This window comes from Acomys minous (assembly GCF_964271855.1).
Source record: "Acomys minous genome assembly, chromosome: 4".
Lineage (NCBI taxonomy): Eukaryota > Metazoa > Chordata > Mammalia > Rodentia > Muridae > Acomys > Acomys minous.
In genome coordinates this window covers 91872427-91894041 of record NC_140486.1, presented here as the reverse complement: position 1 = coordinate 91894041, position 21615 = coordinate 91872427, and the positions used below count along the sequence as shown (strand labels likewise).

At 44.0% G+C, this 21615-nt stretch overlaps 1 long non-coding RNA gene across 5 annotated transcripts in view; it reads right to left on the bottom strand.

Moving 5' to 3' along the window:
* LOC311595883 overlaps positions 1–21615 on the bottom strand; it is a 68770-nt gene that overhangs the window by 44957 nt on the left and 2198 nt on the right. For 3 of the 5 annotated variants that reach the window (XR_014778599.1, XR_014778600.1, XR_014778602.1), the window contains 2 exons: positions 20910–21012; positions 17307–17401 (listed from right to left, as the gene is read on the bottom strand). This is a non-coding gene — a long non-coding RNA (uncharacterized lncRNA). Of the gene's footprint in view, positions 1–17306; positions 17430–20909; positions 21013–21615 lie in introns of all 5 variants that reach the window. The other 2 variants (XR_014778598.1, XR_014778601.1) reach the window with 1 other exon arrangement.

Here is a 21615-nt window from a genome sequence, read left to right as displayed (position 1 = left end):
TAAACTGTAGCATAGATATGTCTGTGTAGGGAAATAATCATAATATTTAAGGGGTCCAGTCTGTTCATTCAACAGGTAATAGGGGATTATATAATATCTTGTTTTAAACTTACATGCCTATGATAAAGTTTAATATGCCTTTTATAGAGATTAATAACTATAAAGAACAATAAAACAATTTTAACAATATTTTTAATAAATGTCATATGAACATGACCTTTCAAATATTCTTGTTCTGTTATTTCCTATTTTTAAGATTTATTTCTTTTATTTAAAATGCATGACCTTTTTAACTGCATATATGTCTGGGTAACGCATGCATACAATGCACAGCAGGGACCACAAGACAGAATCCCTAGAACTGGACTTCCAGACTCTCACAAGGTGTCATGTGGGCACTGGGAACTGAACCTGTGCCCTGGCAACAGTGCAAGTGCTCTTAACTGCTGATCCAGTAACATCCTCCTGTCCTTTCCATTGGGAACAAGCAAAAGAAACGTATTCTAAGTACTACCATTTTGTTTCCAGTCTCCATTTAATCAGAGGGAGAAACTAAGTTCAAGGTCCCAGACTCTAGGGGGCCTGGGAATTTACCAATAGCTGAACAGCTTCTCTTGTAAGGAAACGGTTGTCTGAGTTCAGCCATCTCATGGACAAGTTGAAAGGAGACAGTTGTCTGAGTCCAGATACCTCAAGGACAACTTCTCCATCTTGCTGGCTGGGTCAAATAAGTTCATGTTCCCTGGCCCAGGGACCTCCTCCTATCCTGATTGATGGAAACTCCCTTGTTCAATCCCTTGTGTCAAAATATGATATGCTACAGCCCACCCTGCTCCCCCTCACTTTATGGCTTCATCCTTTAAATAAGCTGTACAACGTCCCTTCACGGTCACACTTCTGCTCCTGAGTCTGTTCTGTAGCCCTGAACAATCAGTAGCAGCTTGATTACAATAAGTTTTTTGCCATCTGCATTGACCTGGTGTTTGAGTTGTGTTGGATTTAAGCAGACCCCACAACACTTTCTTGTTATAATATTAGATAGTACAATGCTTGGATGAAAAACTGAGGCTATTGACACAGCCATTGAGTGTTGCTAGCCTGCCCTATAAGAGTTACTTGGATCCAAGCATTGAAATGGTCACTCTTATAAGAAAGATGGTTACTAAAAGATAAATATGCAGATATCTTACACAGAGATGCTAAGCAAAGACATGATTTGTATCCAGGTAAATATAGAGAGGGACAGCAAATAGTGTATCATGCTTCCCAGAACAGTGGGGAATTTAAATTTATGGCCTAAAAGAAAATAATAAAATGTTAAAATGATGCTGTGCCTGTGGAATTTTCTAGTTAATAGGTCCATAACACAGTTGGCCACAGTGTTATCCACTGTGAGAAACCAAAGAAAACAAAGCCACAGAGAGAGAAGAAAGCTACTGTGGACTTCTCAGTCAGATGACTCTGTAGAGCCTTCCACACTGTAGTTGTATTTTTGTTGAAAAAAAATTCCCACATTCTCTGCTCAAGGTTTTGGAGGGCTTATCTGATAGGCTTGACTAATTGGAGGACACAGGAGGACCTGTATCTACCTTCACATTCTCTCCCATGGAGTTGCTGTTAAAAATATGCAGTGTGAATATTGACTGATGGCCTGACCAAAGTAACTGACGATTCTAAGATAATTCTTTTCAGTGTTTCCTGCAGGAAAAACATCTCTGGTGGGGGTGACAGACTGGCTATTTATCCTGTCAAGATTTTTAAGAAGTTGAATGAATTAACATTTGAAACACATTCTCCCTTTCGGCAACAACTTTAATAAACACTGTTTTAATGAGTACACAATTTAGTTAACCTTTTATTGCAAAGATCTCCTGGACTCAATTTTTTTTTTAACTAAAAGTATGTTATTTTATTTATTTATTTATTTGTCTTAGATTCAAGGACAAGAGACAAAAGAAAGGGAGACTAAACAAAACTTTATTGATTTTCCTGCTGTGCACCTGAGGCCACTAGCTCAGCACCGGGCAGTGTCTTTGCTGATAAAGATAGCCCTTGATCCCAGCTTTCTGGTTGACCCACTTCCATCTACGGCTGATTTTTAATTGGACGGAATTTTGTTGTTGTTTTTATAAGAACTAACAAAATCAGAACGCTCTGTACACAGAGTCTTGTTGGAAGCAGTGGCGTGCACCACCTTCAGGAGTGTGCATTTAAATGAACCCTTTCCTCCATTCCTCCTTCCATTTTACATTTTTAGACTTACCATTTTGTGGTTTGTGGGGAAGTGAGTACTCACGCCATAGCGCATGTGCAAGTCTGGTTCTTTCCTTCTACCTTGTGGACCCCGGAGCTCGAACTCAGGCCACCAGGCTTGGCTGCAAGTGCCACCTGCTGAGCCAACTCACTGCTGGCGCTCCTCTCTCCCCCTGCCTGTGGCGGCCCACTAAGTCCTAAATTCTGGGTGCATCTCCTAATTTTACCATTTGCTTCATTGCAACTCATTATATCAGCTTATAGCTCACAGAAGCCTTCAGGCATTTCAGACCTAGGGTTCGGAAGTTAAAGCTGAAGTTGTCTGTAACCTAGAAACTGAAAATCCAGTGTCGTAAGATGGGCCAGTCGGCAGAAGTCTGTGCCGCTTACGTAGTGGCAGAGCATCCACAAGGGACTGAGATGCAAACACTCACTATCTCCCACCCAAGGTGACCAATCAGAAAAATCATTCGTCCTCTCATAGTCACAGACCGGAAGGGATTAAAATGAAGATACCGGACATGTTCCTGCCACCACCACCCTCTCTGGGGACAGAGGTTCTTGCTTAAAGGAAACAGGAGGATCAGAAATGAGCATTTCCTTTCGACGGAATTACTGCTCAGATGATTTAGTTTTAAATTTACTTTTATGTGCACTGAAATGTAAGCCGGTTCCACAAGTGAGGATAAAACCATAAGTAAGATTTTTAAAAAATCATCTGGGCAATGTAAAAGATAAAGATCACCATGCAAGCCACAGGGCTTTAAAACAAAAACAAATGTTGAAGGGAGACGGGGTCCTAGCACTGAGAGTGGGAAGTGGACACGGGGTCCCACCCTCAACCAAGAAGTTTTCAGCAATTGATGACGTGCTGGCAGAGGGAAAAAATCCGTTTTCTGCAGTGGCAGTTCCGTGGGGGTATCTGTGTTACAGCTCTGAGGGAAAAGGCTGCCCCAAAAGAAACGTTACATCTCTGAAGGGGAAAGTTTTCCCAGGGCAAGTGCTGGAGTTCTGACAGGTAAGGTATCCTGGAAGTTGAGAGCCAGGGAATACCATGAGGTCACACTACACAACAAAACTCACACAGGAGATTTATTGGGAGGGACAAAAAACAAACAAACAAACAAAACCACCCAGGTTTGATGTTGGCTAGCACACCCTCAGTTGACATATGCTGATGAACTCTGAATGACTTAGACTCTTGTGTGTTTTTGAAGACTGGACTGTACCTCGGGACATAGCTCCGTTAGTAGACTGTTCTGCCGGCCTTTGTGAAGCCCTGCCTGCCTTCATCCCATCTCTGCATAAAGAAGATGTGGTGCCACAAACTGTGTGTCCTCCATACTGGGGAGGCAGAGGCAAGAAGATCAGAAGTTCAAGGTCATCCTCAGCTACAGAGGGAGTTCAAGGTCAACCCGAGCTAGAGACAATGTCTCAAGAAATCAGAACAAGCAAGCAAAAGACCTGGGCTACTAAGTAGAATTTGAGGAAGAGAGGGAAAGAGAGAGAGAGAGAGAGAGAGAGAGAGAGAGAGAGAGAGAGAGAGAGAGAGAGAAAAGAAGGAAGGAAGGAAGGTAGGAAAGAAGGAAGAAGGAAGAAAGGAAGGAAGAAAGGAAAAGAAAATTGCGGCATTCTTTTCCTATTTGGTGGGGACGGCAAAGATCTTTAGAATCTATGTGTTTATAGCACCATCTGGAGGTTCAGTGAGAATATTTTCAGTAGCGAAAATCAGAAATGAGTGGATGAAAACTGACTCCCAACCTTTGCACCTCAGACCTTTCTTGGATTCGCTCCCACCCCACGCTCCCTCACACCCCTCACACCCCCTCACACCCCCTCACACCCCCTCACACCCCTCACACCCCCTCACACCCCCTCACACCCCCTCACACCCCCTCACACCCCTCACACCCCCTCACACCCCTCACACCCCCTCACACCCCCTCACACCCCCTCACACCCCTCACACCCCCTCACACCCCTCACACCCCCTCACACCCCCTCACACCCCCTCACACCCCCTCACACCCCCTCACACCCCTCACACCCCCTCACACCCCCTCACCCCCTCCCTCATCCCAAGACAGTTCCCAAATAAGGGCCTCACTGATGCCAAGAGCCCAGAACTGCACATTTCCACTTCAAAAGCAGGGAAGGTTCAAACTTGAACCATCGTGTAACTTTTTTTTTTTTAAGCAAAAATCAAGGTGCGATTTTCATTGCTATCTTGTCAGAGAGAAAAGAATTTCACGGAGTTTGCTTCCCATGGAGGGCTCAGGAGCACCCTTCGCATGTGGCTGTTGATCAAGGAGTGCTAACATTCTACAACCCCCTTTTCAGGAAGAGGATAATTATGAAATGCCAATACTTCTCAGATTTTAATATGTGTGCCAGAACTAAGATACTTATTAAAATTTATGTGCTGACTCAGTTGTTCCAGGGTCAAATAAGAGTCAGCAGTTTTGAATAGTTTCCAGTTGCTTCTGACCCGAGGGAAGCTTGAACCAAAGTTTTAGTGCTTTAAGCCATAATACATGGATGTGGACTGGAAGGCCTCACCCTGAATCATCCTGTTTGAATAGAATCAAATCAACTACTGCTATAACAGTAAAGAATGGGATGCTCCTCCAGGTCCCTGACCTGCAGGAAAGGGGCTTCAAAGATAACTAAAGCATTATTCTCAGTTTTTGAAAAAAGACAATTTCCTCTGAGCATGGTGGTGGCTCATGCCTTTACTCCCAACACTTGGGAGGCAGACGTAGGAGGGTCACTCACTGTGAGTTCGAGGCCAGCCTGGTCTACAAAGTGAGTCCAGGACAGCCAATGCTACACAGAGAAACCCTGTCTCGAAGAAAAAACAAAAGTTTTCCTACAATTGTAATACTTCATTGTAAATGGACACAGGGACACAGTTCACAATTCTGAGCATGTGATGGTGGTTTCGTTTTTTGAATGCTCTTAAGAATCTTGAGTCCGTTCTCATGAAATATATTGTTCTTTCAATAACTCTGAATGTGTTTCTTGTGGGTTTTAAATCGGCCTCTTTGCTCAGTTTCAATACTTGGGTGCTTTCTAGAAACATGCCCATTTTATTTAAGCCATCTGTAATTGGCATACATTGGCTTATACTACTCTTTTCCTAATCACACATCACTTAAGGAATGTGTTATTAGGTGACTTCATTGTGTGGGCAAGTGTCACAACCCAAGTCTGTGTTAGTACAATCAGTGATGCCCACACCTGGGCTATCCGTTTACTTGCAATTTATCCAGATTTGTTTTGCCAGGTTGTCCCTATGACATTTGTTCTGGCAGAGAATTTTTTTTCCACTATTAACCTATGTAGAGTTCGCCAAATTCTTCATCTGCTTTTCATCAGGGATCGCAGATGGACCACCGGCTTTCACACCTCATAACGAATACCATTCCTCACTTGTGTGAACACCCAGAGCCAGTAATGCATTCAGCACTGTGATGATGTCTAGCATTTTCTTTTGGCCTCAGAGCTTGTTTCCAGAAGCAACATGGTGTTCGTGTTCATTAGCAGCCAGACGGCACAGTTTTCTCTGATATTCCAAGGAGGGGCAACATGGAGGAAAACACTAGAAACTGGTCCTTACCATCATTTGCTAGTGTAAAATGTTATGGAATTTGGTAGCATATTATGTCTAGGTAGAATATTGTCCCCCAACCCCACCCCATTATGTGGTAACTCCATTTAAACTCCTTCAATATATCTACATATTTTAGGAAGCTTCTATAGTAGTAAGTTTCCATGTGGCTTTTTCAAAGGGCTTTTGGTGTTCCTAATCCCTCCTGTCCTCTCCTCCCACCCCCACTGTATTTAACCCTCCTGTTCTATAGGAATTTTTGGTGTGGGGAAAAAAGAGTGGTGGAATGACTTTTTAAAACTGCTTGGCACCGGGCATGATGGCACACACCTTTAGTCCCAGCACTCAGGAAGGCAGAGGCAGACGGATCGATATGAGTACAAGGACAGCCTGGTCTACAAAGTGAGTCCAGGACAGCCAAGGCTACACAAAGAAACCCTGTGTCATAAAAACAAAACTGGTTGGCTTCAGTGAAGCGTAGTTTTCTGGACACAGCAGAGCTGATGAGCACATGAACTCACAGAGACTGTGACAGCATTTCCAAACCCTGCCACAAGCTCAAGCAGGACAAAAATCTCAGAATGGGGGGGGGCTGGGGGAGGGAGCCCTGAAGTTCTGTGCCTACTGAAGAAGCTGTTGGCCATTGATAGTGGCTATAGAGGGAAAGTCAGCCCTCCACTATGGACACTCAGCATACTAAGCACAGCCCTGGGCCTGCATCACGCTTAGAAGTAGTCAGCCAACACAAATTAGACTCTGTGGTGCGGGTTTTTTATTTTTTAGTTAGTCAGTGTGTTTGTTTGTTTTGAGAGGGGGGGATGAAGTTGGGTAGAGAGAGAGTGGAAAAGGGTCTAGGAGGAGTTGATGGAGGAGAATGGTAGTGACCAGACTGCATTGCATGAAATTGTCAAATAAGTAAAAACTGTGTAAAAGAAAAGAGTCATGAAAGGCTTTGGGGAAGCACATCATCTGGAGGCCAACAGCTCATTCATCAAGCGTTCTCGGAATGTCTGGTATTTTACAACATGTCTTTACAGTCTGGAGGTCTTTGAAAAAAAAAAATCTAATTCTGTCACAGAAGGTACTCTAAAAGGTTTGACCTGGAAAGATCATGGAGGCAGGATTGCTAATTAGGACAGGTGCTTCAATTAGAAAAGCAATTTCAGGACATAATGCTTAGGAAGCATAGCTTTGCCGCTCTGACCTCACTGGACAAGACACTACAGTGAAGGGGGACAACTGCAGCTTGCGTTGCCTGCCTCAGCAAAGCTGAATCCTAAGAATGGCTGTGGGAAAATGACAGGGAGAGATGGAGAAATCCAGGCCAGAAGGCTTGCATCTGTCTTACGTCTAGACTCCCTTTGACACTGCCACAGAAGCCCTTGTTGAAGCATAAATGCTGTGTGCAGTGGTTACGTTGTGTCGACAATGGCAAAGACTGGGTGGGAAACAGACCAGAAGAGGGTGCCACAGAACAGCTGATGAGAATTTTCCTTCATGGGGATTGGCATATGACCTTGGCATAAGAAAAGGAGTCTTTCTTGGGATTTTCATTTTGAATCCTCAGGATAGAGTAACTAAAATATATACAGAAATTGCTTACATCCCTAAGCCTAGATACATGAGACATTTGCAAGAAAGTTCGGAGAACAATTGTGCAGTGTCTTTCTTTGTTTCCTATTCTTTTTCTTTTCTTTTCTTTTCTTTCTTTTTTTTTTCCTTCCTTACTTCCTTCATTTATTATTTTTTACCTCAAGACAGGATTTCTCTGTGTAATAGCCCTGGCTGTCCTGGACACCAGGCTGGCCTCAAACACACAGAGATCCACCTGCCTCTTCCTCCCAAATGAAATGCAGGAAAGTTATAATTACGGAGACCAACAACAGTTTTTTAGACACCTCCAGAATCCATGGTCTTAAAATCATGCTTTTGGGGGAAGGGTTGTTTTTCTTTTTTTATTTCATTAATTTATTCAGATTACAATTAAATTGTTCTCCCATCACTTGTATCCTCCCATTCCTCCCTCCCTCCCATTTTCACCCTATTCCCCTCCCCTAGATCTAAGACTGAGGGGGACCTTCTCCCCCACAATATGATCATAAGCTATCAAGTCTCATCTTGGTAGCCTGCTTATTCTTTCTTTGAGCGCCATCAGGCCTCCCCACCAAGGGGAAGTGGTCAAATATGGAGGACCAGAGTTCATGTCAAAGTCAGTTCCCGCTCTCCACATAACTGTGGAGGATGTCCTGTCCATTGGCTAGATCAAAGTAGAGGTTCGATGTTTACTATTGTATTGTCCTTGGTTAGTGCAATAGTTTGAGCAGACCCCCCTGGGCACCGATCCACCCATCATGATGTTCTTCTTATAGGTTTCGAGGAGCCTCTGGGTCCTTCTACTTCCCCATCCCCTATATTTCTCTTACCTAGAATCTCGGTAGGATGTCCTCACATCTATCCCAATCTCCTGGTAAGTGAAGACTTTCGTGGGACGTGCCTTTTGGGCTAGTGTCCAATTATAAGTGAGTATATACCATGTGAGTCTTTCTGCTTCTGGGTTAACTCACTCAGTAAGATCATTTCTAGTTCCATCCACAAATTTCGGAAATTCTTGTTTTTAATAGCTGAGTAGTATTCCATAGTGTAAATGTACCACAGTTTCTTTATCCATTCTTCAACTGAGGGACATTTAGGCTGTTCCCAGGTTCTGGCTATTATGAATAAGGCTGCTATGAACATGGTTGACCATATGTCCTTGTTGTGTGGTGGAGCATTTTTTGGTATATTCCAAGAGTGGAATAAGGGGTTAGTTTTTTTTTTTCAAGACAAGGTTTCTCTGTGTAGCTTTTGGTGTCCTAGACTTGCTCTGTAGACCAGGCTGGCTGGAGCTCAGAAATCCATCTGCCCCTGCCTCTTTGAGTGCTGGGATTACAGACATATACCACAGCTCCTGGCTAAATCGTGCATTTTTACTTAGACTACATATTTGCACCTGAAATTTTTTAATAATTTATTCAGATTACATCCTGATTATTATCCTCTCACTTGCATCTTCCTGTTTCCCCATCCCTCCAGGAATTTTTTACTATCTTATGGATAAACCCAAGTTTTGAAACAAGTACTATGGGTGCTAAAGTGATGGTTCAGAGGTTAAGAGCACTGTCTGCTCTTCCAGAGGTCCTGAGTTCAATTTCCTGCAATGGTGGCTCACAACCATCTATAATGTGATCTGATGCCCTCTTCTGGCCTGTAGGTGTACATGCAGACAGACCACTGTATACAGGATAATAAATAAAGCTTTAAAAAGAAAGAAAGAAAGAAATACTATGTAACTTCTGAACTTCTTTTTATAGACTCCAATGCATCAACAATAGCAGTCATATTAGTAATAATAGCATTATAAGATGAATGAGTGGAGTTTTGGACCAGGCCATCTATTACTTATGGGCAAGCTTTAGGCTTTAGTGAAAAAAATCCTAGTTGCCTTTGCCTTTTTAAATAAGGTAAGCGCTAATAATCTTACAGACAGCCTCCTCCAAAATATCTGAAAATTTAGACAGACTCCTAATGCCTGATAAGCCTGTCTATAAGATACAGCCAGCCACCAGCTAGATGTGCATCTTCCTCCCATCAGCAGCTGGGCAAAGGAAAGATGATGCATGTATGCAGCTAACAAAAGATAAAGTTTTGATTCCTTTATCATTTATAAGGCTATTTAAGAGTCAGAATTTATTCTAAAATATTTGAAAAGATGATTTGTAAATAGGAGTGTTATTGTTACAACTAACCCAAAATGCTTTTCAAGAAGGATGTTTTATACACACACCCCCAACCATCTTATTCACTAGCTAGATTATTTTACTTACCTCACTTCCTGCAACATAATATTTCTAAAGGCAAACAATCTTTTCACACTTATGTAGAAGATATTGATCAGAGAAAAGGGTTACAAAAATATATTACTTTCTGCCCATTATAAAATGAACATGAATTATAGGCAGAGGTATAGGGGTTTTTTTTTCTGATTTCTGTATGTATGCAGAAATAACAATTGTGGTGTTCATTTAAAAACTGGCACATAGCACCATAAAAACAAGGGGTACATATCAGAATCAAAGGTGGACTGAAATGGATACCAGAAATCCTAAAATGTAAAAAGATGATTCTCTATAAAACATGTTAGCCTATCATCTCTCTATAGTCAAGCTTTTATTTACCTTTTTACATTAAAGTAACATGAACATGACATTAAACATAAGTAGGAAGTAAGAACAGAAAATAGATAAATTATAAAGCAGAAAAGAATAGAGTAAAATATTTTTTAAAATAACTTGAGATGACCAGAAGAAACATTTTCCTCCTCTAAACAACACCCACCAATGGGGCTAGCTAAATATGATCTGAGCGAGGGCACCCATGAATGTACTGACTGGAAGAGGCCTCAAGACTAGATAAAGAACCACAGGCAACTAAGGAATGCTGAGCACAGTGAAGTAGTCTTCCCCAGAGGAGAGCAAACTAACTGGTTAGTCAACGCCGAATGGTCAGCCCTGAAAACATGCACACAAATAGCATTCAACGGACAGAGTACACATAGGCAAGTACAAACATACAACCACAGGCACAAGTGTACAGACATGAACAAGTAAACACCACCCTATAGTGTAACACACAGACAGACAGACAGAGACAGAGTGAGAGAGACAGAGACAGAGAGAGAGAGAGAGAGAGAGAGAGAGAGAGAGAGAGAGAGAGAGAGAATCTAAACTGTTTTGCTTTGTTTAGTCTATTTGTAACCCAGAAACCCATATTTTATAAAGTAGGGTGTCTTTCATAAAATTTATTGTATTTATTATCAGACTGTGTGCATCTGTGTGTGAATGACATGTGTGTGACAGTTGGGCACACATGTGGCATAGAATGCACATAGAGGTCAAAGGTTAATTTGAAAACGTTAATTCTCTCTTTCCTCTGTTGGCTATAGGATTCAAACTCAGGTAATCAGGCTTACATGAAAAGCATTTTTACCCACTTAGTGCTCTGGCCAGTGCTGGAATCCTTGTTTCTAAATGATTTCTTAAGACAACTTTTCCGCATCCACACAGTGCAGCCCTGACCACTTTAAACGCTCTTTGGAACCATTGCCCTCTCAAAATGGTTTTGGATTAAGTAAACTTTGACCAGGGCCTTTCAGCTTCCACTTCCACTCTGGGCCCAAGGGTTCTGCTCAAAATACTACACCCACCAAACACAATACATGAAGTAAATATTGAACCCTTACTCAGATCTAGCCAATGGACAGGACATTCTCCAGTTATGTGGAGATCAGGGACTGACTCTAACATGAACTCTTGTGGGCCATATTTGACTACTTCCCCTTGGTGGGAAGGCCTGGTGGCACTCAGAGAAAGGATAAGCAGGCTACCATGAAGAGATTTGAAACATAGCCTAAGACCATATAGTGGGGGAAGAGGGCCCCTCAGACACAGACCTAGGGGAGGATAATAGGGTGAAAGTGGGAAGGAGGGAGGAACAGGTGGACGCAAGTAAGGGGGACATTTTTAGATGTAATTTGAATAAATTAATTTTAAAAATGTTTCTTGGAAAGGCACATGTTTCCAACTCTTGTGATGAGGTCCATTGTCCCATGTGTCCTGGAAAGAGCCTTTTTCTACTGCCACTGCTATACTGAAAAGTATCCACTGAGTTCCAGTATTGTGTCTAGCCACATGGCTGCCATTCTATTTTCATAGCTGGTCTTTTTGCCTGCATGGTTCTTGGGCTTTGGACTTTTCTCCAGACCCAGGCCCACGGTGGTAAGGATGCCAGGATGCCTATACCACCAGGCATAGACGTTCTCCGGTGACACCACTCACCCTCACCAGGGTCTGGCAGCATCAGACCCTGCTTACCCCATCCATACAGTTTTCCAGCAGAAGTCATCTGGCTTTCGGCTTTTATATATTTTAATACACAAGGAAATTTGGCATTTAGGTGCTCCAATAAGTCAGCTGGCCTGCACTCCCTCCGCTGTAGCTGTGTGGTGGCCCCATGTGCATTGTGACCTCCAATATCATGGAAAACCAGTTTGATCTGTGTTTGGCCAGTGTTTTTTTTTTTTTTTTAGGCAATGAATCACATCATCTCATTTTACACATTTGATCTAGGAAATTAAGTTAAATTGGATAATGAAAAAGGCCAAATAATCTCTCAGGCTACAATGGAAAACACCCCTGGCCCTGTTCAGTGAGAACTAGAGTCTTGGACTGACAGACGGCAGGTTAGTTGTGCCCCCAGTGCATCATGGGAGCTTCCTTTCAGCTACTGCAGACAAGTATAAAACACCCAACACTGAACACAATATGTTAGATTCTAGACTGAATATCAACTAACTAAAAGAGTTAGGATTCTGACAAACAAGAAAAGAAAAGAGAAAAAGAAAAATAGATCTTTTTCACACACCTTTAATCCCAGCACTCAGGAGGCAGAGGCAGGCAGATCCCTGTGAACTCAAAGCCAGCCTGGTCTGCAAAGTGAGTCTAGGACAGCCAAGGCTACCCAGAGAAACCCTGTCTTGAAAAAAAGAAAAAGAAAAAGAAGAGAAAGAAAAACAAGAAAGAAAGAAAAGAAAAAAGATGTTTTTAAATAGTAGTGCATAAAACTCTGAAGCAAATAACACCTCCACCCCTCTACTTGGCTGTTACTAAGAGCAGGAAAACTTCATTATATACATCACCACCCTCGCTTGCCTGGTGAGCAGGCGGCTCTAGATTCGAACCCTACTGTCATCACCAAAAGAGGAGGGATTGACTCTCAAACCATGAGCCTGCTCTCCACCCATACAGCTATTGGTTTCTCTCTGACACATGGGTTTAATGGCTTAACGTAGAAAATAGGAGAATAAAAACAAAGCAGAGACTAAAGAATGTTGTGGAAGTTTTGGGTTATATGTAAACACATTTTTGTTTTAATCCCAGGTGTGGGATATGGGCCTGCTCCAGTTTGTCCACAGCTGATAACTGCCTCCTGAGAGAGCACATGATGGTTGTCAGCTGTGAACTACCTCCTGTGGAAGCAAGGTCTTTGCCAGTGAGGATAAAAGCCTGACCCAAAGAGAGATTGGGGGGGTGGGGGTGCGCTCCAAGAAAGAACAAGGATGCTGATGCTTCCCCCTGCTGCTCCTGGTTGCTGTTGATGCAGTTTGACAAGAAGTTGAAGATGAGGATTTAACTTGCCCCAGGGAACCTGACAACCCAGAACAGCAGGAAGTAGCTAAGGAAAGTTCCACCCTCTCTCCTTGCTGACCTTCCTTCTTTCCCACCCAGGGTCAGGGTGTTGGAAGGAATTGGGGTGGTGTAGAGAGAAAGAGACTTAAGGAACCCAAAATAAAAATAGTTGTTTAAAAGTACGCCAAAGAAGCTGAGCATGGTGGCGCTCGCCTTTAATCCCAGCACTCGGGAGGCAGAGGCAGGCAGATCTCTATGAGTTTGAGGCCAGCCTGGTCTACAAAGAGAGTTCCAGGACAGCCATGGCTGTTACATAGAGAAACTTTGTCTCAAAAAACCAAAAAAATAAAAAAAATTTTTTTAAAAGTATGCCAATGGAAGGCCATAGTCAAGGCTTGATGTGGCACACGCCTTTAATCCCAGCACTTGGGAGACAGAGGTAGGCGGATCGCTGTGAGTTCGAGGCCAGCCTGGTCTACAGAGTGAGTCCAGGACAGCCAAGGCTATACAGAGAAATCCTGTCTCAAAAACTCAAAAAAAAAAAAAAAGATGATTTCCTATAGAAGCAGCTGAAAGAAAAGTTAAGCATGGTGATAGAAGTGGACATTAGATAGTTCCATCCATATATTCAGGGATGCGTTTTTGCAATGCTCTGGTATGCGGGGTTCAACAAACAAGACCCTCACAGTGGCAAGACAAGAAGTACACAAAAGCCATTGGCAAATATCCTTAAATATCAAATCTACTCCATTCATGAACTTTACAGAGAAGAATATGATTTTGTATGAAATTAACTGTTTTCCACCCTTTACACAGTAAGAAGAAAGTTTAGATGTAAGATGTATGTCTGATAGTCTATCCAGATCTATCAACCTCTTTAGGTTCTGATTTGATAAAAAGAGCCGGGAGAGTCAGTGATCTGCTGCCATAAGATTCCTGAGCTCACAAGTGTAAGAGAAGAACATGAGCTGTGCATTAAAAAGATGAACAAATCCTTCCCCAAATGGCTGAACAGAGGACGCCTCTCTAAGAGAGAGGTTTCAGAGAAGCTGAGGGCACAGAGCTAGCTGAGTAAGTAGGGATATGGCTTTCAGCTGACGTCTTCGAAGTTCTCAATTACTGCGAAGATGGGCAAAAAGACCACAAGTAGAAGTGAGCCGCAAGGAAGGCCCTGCGTCTTTGGGGTGGATGGTGAGGAGGTCTGTGTTGAGGATGAAGTAGGAGGAGATAGCTCAGACCCTAGAGTGCTCAGTGACTCGGGGATTCACTTTAAGGGCGATACTAAGTCATATAAAGGTTATCTTTCTGCAATTCTCTTCAGAGAAGAAACCACAGCGACTATCTGAGTTCCTCAGAAGGCCCAAGAATCAGGACAGGAAGAGGTCGGCTATAGCAATGAACTTGCTGGCTTCCTACACACCAAAACTTGATTTAAGGTCTGTAACTAACCCAGGCATTCAGACTGAGACCCTGGGAAATGCATCATCTTACATCCAGGGGAACTGTGGGGCTGGTGCAGGGAAGCCCACTGTGGGGCTGATGCAGGGAAACCCACGGCGGGGCTGGTGCAGGGAAACCCACGGCGGGGCTTGATGCAGGGAAACCCACTGTGGGGCTGATGCAGGGAAGCCCACTGTGGGGCTGATGCAGGGAAACCCACTGTGGGGCTGATGCAGGGAAGCCCACTGTGGGGCTGATGCAGGGAAACCCACTGTGGGGCTGATGCAGGGAAACCCACTGTGGGGCTGATGCAGGGAAGCCCACTGTGGGGCTGATGCAGGGAAACCCACTGCGGGGCTGATGCAGGGAAGCCCACTGTGGTGCTGATGCAGGGAAACCCACTGCGGGGCTGATGCAGGGAAATCCACTGTGAGGCTGATGCAGGGAAACCCACTGCGGGGCTGATGCAGGGAAGCCCACTGTGGTGCTGATGCAGGGAAACCCACTGCGGGGCTGATGCAGGGAAATCCACTGTGGGGCTGATGCAGAGAAACCCACTGTGAGGCTGATGCAGGGAAACCCACTGCGGGGCTTGATGCAGGGAAACCCACTGTGGGGCTTGATGCAGGGAAATCCACTGTGAGGCTGATGCAGGAAAGCCCACTGTGGGGCTGATGCAGGGAAACCCACTGTGAGGCTGATGCAGGAAAGCCCACTGTGGGGCTGATGCAGGGAAACCCACTGCGGGGCTGATGCAGGGAAACCCACTGTGGTGCTGATGCAGGGAAACCCACTGTGAGGCTGATGCAGGAAAGCCCACTGTGGGGCTGATGCAGAGAAAGCCACTGCGGGGCTGATGCAGGGAAACCCACTGTGGTGCTGATGCAGGGAAACCCACTGCGGGGCTGGTGCAGGGAAACCCACTGCGGGGCTGGTGCAGGGAAACCCACTGTGGGGCTGGTGCAGGGAAATCCACTGTGAGGCTGATGCAGAGAAACCCACTGCGGGGCTGATGCAGGGAAACCCACTGTGGTGCTGATGCAGGGAAACCCACTGCGGGGCTGGTGCAGGGAAACCCACTGCGGGGCTGATGCAGGGAAGCCCACGGCGGGGCTGATGCAGGGAAGCCCACTGCGGGGCTGATGCAGGGAAACCCACTGCGGGGCTGATGCAGGGAAGCCCACACTACATTCTACCCGTATGTATCTTCCATTCACATAGGAATAAACCAATAGGAAAACAACAATCAGCTCATCAAGAAAAAAACACAACACAAATATAATGAGGAAATAAAGACAGAGAAGTGCTCACAGGTGAGTAGAAAAGCAAGGGAGCAGCCCTGGGAATAAAGGGCACAGAGAACTGCAAGGAGACAGGTGTCATGCCTCGCGACTTCGCAGAGACAGGTGTCATGCCCCGCGACTTCGCAGAGACAGGTGTCATGCCTCGCGACTTCCAGGGCTGAACAGAGCCCAGGGGCCTCGGCAAAAAGGTGGAAAGCATCCCAGTACACGCCAGGCCGTACTCAACTCTCTGATTCAGAAGAGAACACCACAAGGGAATGCAAAAAGTAGCACAAGACAGTTGTGAGCAGAGCCCTATAAATTGAGCCAGAAAATCTGGACAATGGGATACAGAGCAAGGGTGAAAGGCCCTTGCAAACCTAAGCAAAGAAAGAAATGGAAGGTAACAAAATCGTTATGAGTCAAGTATACATTTAACTACTATTTCTGATGGAAGAAAAATAAACAATAAATCTGAACATACTGATTTTTATTATTCCATTCACTGTGCCATATTATTTCTGCTGTTGAATATATCAATGAATGAGTGAAGGTGTCCAGCCCTTGTGAGGTAGTTGCAGTTGTAGGTCATATTTTTCTTTATATTTTAAGGCCTCATCTTTTTAGATGTCATTGCTAGTACATGACATTTAGAATCTTCCACATAAAGAATAAATATAAATGAAAAAATATCTGGGTAGAAGAGTTTTTTAAGGAGAGTAAATTGTTACTGCAGATGAGAAACAATAAAAAATATCCAGGGATTTAAAATGGTAAACCTTGGTGTCAATCAAACAACAGCCCATGAAAATGTTACAACAACGAATGCAAATTAAGCTGAAGAGGTTTTAAAATTATTATGACACTGATCCAAAGAGATAGTGTGGACAAAAAATAAAAAGCAAGAACTAATTTGGAAGAAAAAATCTTAGCCCACCTCAGTTAAGCCTAACTGAAGTGAAGAAGACACCACTGATGAAATCTGCACAAGACAGAATGCAGCAAATGTCCGCTGCATCTTCGCAGAATCCCAATTCTCTCTTAAGTCCTAACACATCTGCATCTCAAAACAGCCACTTGAGATTTATGACATTATTAAACTAAATGAGACAAAAATATAGTATTTTAAAATAAGTTCTACATGTGACACTTATTTTTATTTATTTTGGTTTTTCGAGAGAGGGTTTCTTTGTGTAGCCTTGGCTGTCCTGGACTCACTTTGTAGACCAGGCTGGCCTCGAACTCACAGCGATCCGCCTGCCTCTGCATTCTGAGTGCTGGGATTAAAGACGTGAGCCACCACCGCCCTGGCCAAAAACATAGTTTTATATAATGCATAGTAGCACTCACCCCTTTGAAATTTGTCTTTGAAAGACACGGTATGTAATTCCCAAATTGAACACTAGAGGGGAGGCAAACAAAGAAAATCACTAGGCCTACCAACTAGCTCCGCGGAGGAAGGACTGAGCCGGGACAAGCCACGTGGACAGAACTCACCGTTGCAGCCTGCGGCTCAACCTTGGAAGGCTTCTGCAGTAGCGGAGATGGGAGTTGTGTCTTATCAGGACAGTGACTCTCCATGGCATCAGGGTCTGGGCAGAGGCGAACGAGACGGTTTCACTGTAGATATCAACACCGTGCACTGTTGGTTTTGCTGGTTTTGTATGATTTTCAGGGGATCAAAACCGTCTTTCCTAAAGTGTTACTCCTTCCTGCCCGCAGGACAAAAACCACACTTCGCCCTCTGCTCTGGCATCCTTTACACCTGTTGCGAGAGTGACTTCCTAAACACAGTAATTCGTTCTTTCTAACCGGTTTAGCCTTTAGGATGCTCTTGGGTCACAAAGCTGTGAGTGGGATTAGAAGGAAATGTCCAGGGTCAGGTAGCTGTGTTGGGGGTGGGGCGGGGGACGGGAGGAAGTGAGGTGGGGAGGGGAGGCTGATTGAGGAGCAAAGTGCTCCTCGCAGGTAGCCTGAGGGACTTTTGGATGCTTCCACAGAAGAGAAATAGTCCCTGGAGTCTGGGAGTGTAATGGCCCCATCCTGTCCAGAGCTTGCACAATATCAAGCCAGTCGGGAAGCCAGAATAGATGTGGAAGAGGCAAAATGAAACCTCGGCCCTGGAGGAGGAGGGATGGTACGTGAAGGCTGCTGGGAAAACGAGGTGGGGTGGCTTAGGAGGTGTATCCGTTTTCCTCAAGAGACTTGGCTCCTGTTAGGACGAGCTTCAGCCAATGGCTGCACACCTGTGCAGGTAATGACAGCACTGAGTGAACCCAGTGGATTATGAAAGAAGCAAGCAGAGTATGTCCGGCAGGAACTGAACCAGACTGAGGGACTGATTAAAATCAAATACAAGCCGAGCGTGGTGGCGCAGACAGAGGCAGGCAGATCGCTGTGAGTTCAAGGCTAGCCTGGTCTACAAAGCAAGTCCAGGACAGCAAAGGTTAACACAGAGAGACCCTGTCTTGGGAGAAAAAAAAATCAAATACAAGGAATAAGCAAGCAAGCAAACAAGCGCGCACGCACGCACGCACGCACGCACGCACGCACTAACACACACACACACTAAAGATGTCCCCATGGTGACAGAACCAGGGAACAGCAAGTAGGAAAAAGTAATGGGAGGTGGCTAGGACAGTGGAACCATGGCCTTTGGGCCATGTGCTTCTAGTGGAGGAGACCACGTTGAGGGTAGTGTGACAGAGTGAGTGCTAGACATTTTCCTGGGCCTTCACTCCCACAAGATGTTGTCTACAGAAAATAAGGGGAACTCTACTCTTGCTTAGAGTCTGGACCACACAACCAGGTTTGCTCCACTCGAATCCCAGTAGAAGATCAAAGGAAAGATAGGAAATGGTGCAAAGAAAATTCAGCTTTATCTTTAATGTAGTGAATTAAACCATGGGTTTTTAATGGAACTTAAAATTAATATCTTCTTTAAAAAGAAAAATGACTGCAAAATGAAGTTTTCCAAAGCAGCTCATACCTAATAAATCAATATCCTTCTCTCATATGATCCTTGAGGCGTGAGGGAGTGGCTCTCATTTTCATTTTTCACTTACTGTAAAACTGAGGCTTAAGCCGGGCTGTGGTGGCGCATGCCTTTAATCCCAGCACTCAGGAGGCAGAGGCAAGTGGATCTCTGTGAGTTCGAAGCCAGCCTGGTCTACAAAAGTGAGTCCAGGACAGCCAAGGCTACACAAAGAAACCCTGTCTCAAAAAAAAAACTTAAAAAACAAAACAAAACAAATTAAGGAAATATTTAAATCTGGTTCTTAGTGCCTGTCATTTATATACTAAAAATGATAAATCTTTTGTTTCCTCTCTCATGTAATTAGAGAAAGGGGACTCCAATGATGCTACAGGGCAGGGGGAGGGGAGTCACAGAGCAATATTTAAATCTCCTTATTATTGAGGCAAGTTCCCAAACACATGGAAAAATTAATTTTACCATAGTTTAGGTCATAGAGCTTTTGATAAGGATGTGTGTGCACACAGATTTGTTGATTGGCAGGAAACAAAGGGAAATACAGATTAAATGACAATCTGAGAAGAAGGGAGTTTGGGTAGAGGAAAGAGATGCTGCTCCAAGTCCCCACAGTAACTTCCATGAAGATGCTCACTCGGAAGTCCTCAAAGCCACCTGCAATGTCCCCACCGCCATTTCTGAGATGTGCAGGGTAGTTATTGAAAATACCTGCTCTGCTGTTTGACACACCAGATTCTCCCACCCCATTCCAGGCAAGCTCAGTGTGTGGGTCGTGGACTAAGCCTGGGAGTCTGTATTCTAAAGGGAGGTGGCTCCGGCAGCTGTCTGCCCCTGCCCATGCTGAGCATGCTTCACAGTAAAAAGGGACAGGCGAGGCTTAATGTTTGTTTCTTGCTGGAGTCATACAGTGTATGTACCAGAAGACACTTTCTTTATCCAGTGATTCAAATGTTCCATTTTACAGCTGGGGAAACTGGGATGAAGCAAAAAGCAAGTGGTTTAATCCTACTTTAGTGGTTTAAGTATTTCAGATTTATGAGCTATGTACACATTTGTGCCTCTAAATAGTGACAACAAATTGACAAAGAGTCTAAACTCAAAACTAAAGCAAGGGCTGGAGAGATGGCTCAGAGGTTAAGAGCACTGGCTGCTCTTCCAGAGGTCCTGAGTTCAATACCCAGCAACCACAAGGTGGCTCACAGCCATCTATAACGTGATCTGGTGCCCCCTATTGGCATGCAGGTAGAGCACTGTATACATAATAACCCAAATTAGTTAAAAACAAAAAAAAACTAAAGCAAATATACAAATGTGCATGCACATGCATGAGAGAGAGGGGGAGGAGAGAGTCAGAGAGAGAGAGAGACAAAAACAGGGAGAGAGAGAGAGAGAGAGAGAGAGAGAGAGAGAGAGAAAGTGAGCAAAAAGCTTGATACATACATAACACAAATTAAAAACCATATATATATATGTATATATATACATACACACACACACACACACACACACACACACACACACACACACACACACATATAATCATCCTGAAGGGAAAACAGATAAGACTTATTATTCCCATTTTTCAGAATAGGAGGATCCATCAGCCCTCAGGTCTACTGAACAACAAACACAGCAGGCAGAACCTCAGGCACGGGTAGGAGAGACCCTTACTTTTCCATTAATAGAATGGAAAGTTGGCAGGAGTGCCGGATGAGAGTCATCACCCAGGATGAACCACTTGGTGGGGGAAAATCATTATGTGGATTTACTGAACTTGTAAAGAAAATATTCCACTGTAAGACATTGGACATACTTCCAGGGGTAAGCACATGAACCAGACCTGGCCCATTCGATGACCACGCTGGCACAGGTGCCATTCAACTTTGTTGTAACTTGTCTGGGTGCAGCGATGTTTTCTGCACTAGTTTATACCAGAGATTGGCTGGTTAGTTGGTTTGCTGGCACTTGTTTCCTCCGATGCACCCAGATGTGCCCTGGGAGGTAAACAAGGAGGGAGAAAGGGAAAGTTAAGAAATCAACTTACTAGAAAGAAAGAAAGAAAGAAAGAAAGAAAGAAAGAAAGAAAGAAAGAAAAGAAATCAACTTACTTTGTCTCCAGAAAAGCAAACTGTGTTTTCCTCAGACATTTGCAGGCCTTCACCAGCTGAGATTGGGAAGAAGTTGAGAGTTGAAACTATTGTGCTCTTGATGCTGTAGGTGAAGACCAGGAAGGAAAAAAAATTAGACTCTGCCTCAAGCTGGACTGCCAAGAAGTGGCCACGGGTTCTGCTGTTTTAAGAGGCATCTCTAAAAGTCTGTAAGGCCAGGACTGGCAGGCTCACTTGGCACTCTTAACAGAGCTGCCATGGCTACAGTGTCTCTCTTATTTGGGGTTAACTTCAATTCTCACATTATTGAGACTACGTATATGTCGGGCACTCTTCAGGGAGCCTTGTAATTATAGGTCCCACGTTGAGAAGTTTGAAGGCACCATCCCGTCTTAACAAGGATAAAGCTGAGAAGCAATGGTGAGAGTCACCTAGGCTCACCTAACACCTAGACTTGGACACAGCATTCTAAATGGCATCCCCACCTCCCACTCTTTCCCTGAAATCTTTAAAGGGACATTTGCTACAATTCTTTTTACCTAATGCATCACATTCAGCTCCCGAGGGGAAGAATAATTAACAATGCTAAAAAGAGAAGAAAAAAAACCACCCAAATTATAAATGCTCCAAAATAAAAGTCCACAACTTTAAGAGACAGAAAAGTCAAAAAAAAAAAAAAAAAAAGAGACAGAAAAGTCATCAAAAA